The sequence below is a fragment of the Ctenocephalides felis genome, unplaced genomic scaffold (genome assembly GCF_003426905.1).
Source record: "Ctenocephalides felis isolate EL2017-DRISC unplaced genomic scaffold, ASM342690v1 CF-g0.4_SCAFFOLD_01886, whole genome shotgun sequence".
Lineage (NCBI taxonomy): Eukaryota > Metazoa > Arthropoda > Insecta > Siphonaptera > Pulicidae > Ctenocephalides > Ctenocephalides felis.
This window is the reverse complement of record NW_020538040.1, coordinates 72687662-72688531: the sequence shown is the minus strand read 5'-3', so window position 1 is coordinate 72688531 and position 870 is coordinate 72687662. Positions and strand designations below refer to the sequence as shown.

The 870-nt window shown below is 35.3% G+C and overlaps 1 pseudogene; it reads left to right on the top strand.

The window, feature by feature from the left end:
* Nucleotides 1-129: 129 nt before the first annotated feature.
* Nucleotides 130-599, top strand: LOC113375311 (annotated as a pseudogene).
* Nucleotides 600-870: the final 271 nt, after the last annotated feature.

The following is an 870-nucleotide window of genomic DNA, read 5'->3' as shown; positions in this document are numbered from 1 at the left end:
TTGTTTAGCTAGAAAAAGTAAATTTATGTTAATTTTGTTATTTTCAAACATATTATTTGAATTATTTATTCATAATTACATAAATGCGTATGTGCATTTGTCTATTTAAGTGTGAACATTTATTTAATTATGGACATTAAAAATAGTTACTGCACTCGTGCAATTACAGTTGGCGTTTGTCATTTTGATGTTGGCCTTGGCTTGTTCGTACGCGGACGAGCGGGACACGCAAGCAACGACACTAAACGCGAACAAGATGTGCAACCTGAAGGTTACTCGTACAGCTACGAAACATCCAACGGCATTTCTGCGAATGAACGAGGTGCGCTTCAAAATGATGCCATAGCCGTCCAAGGTAACGCACAATGGACAGATCCTGAAGGAACACCTGTTCAAATTTCATACGTAGCCGATGAGAACGGTTACCACCGACCGGTAGCCATGTACCTCAAGTACCCGAATATGTACTTCGTGCCATCGAATACATCAGAACTCACCCTCCACCACCGGCAAATAATCATAGACGATCATTGAATGCAACGAAGATCATATACATCATTCTAAATTTAGACGCTCTGAGGATTGAAAATTTGGCATAACTGAATAGAACATACTCTGTAACTCAATTCTGTACTTTACCCAATCTTGACTTGTAAAATATCAAATATCTGATTGTGTATTAAGATAAATAGTTATGTTTATCGCAATAAATATAAAAATTAAACATATAGCTTACTCAATATTACTCCACAAATTCACATGCTAAACTACAGGTTTAAGAAGTAGTCACTAATGACTCCATCAAAACAAAATTTTTATAAGTTTTTAAGTGATTTTTACTGTTAAAATACGATAGTTTCACACACAAAA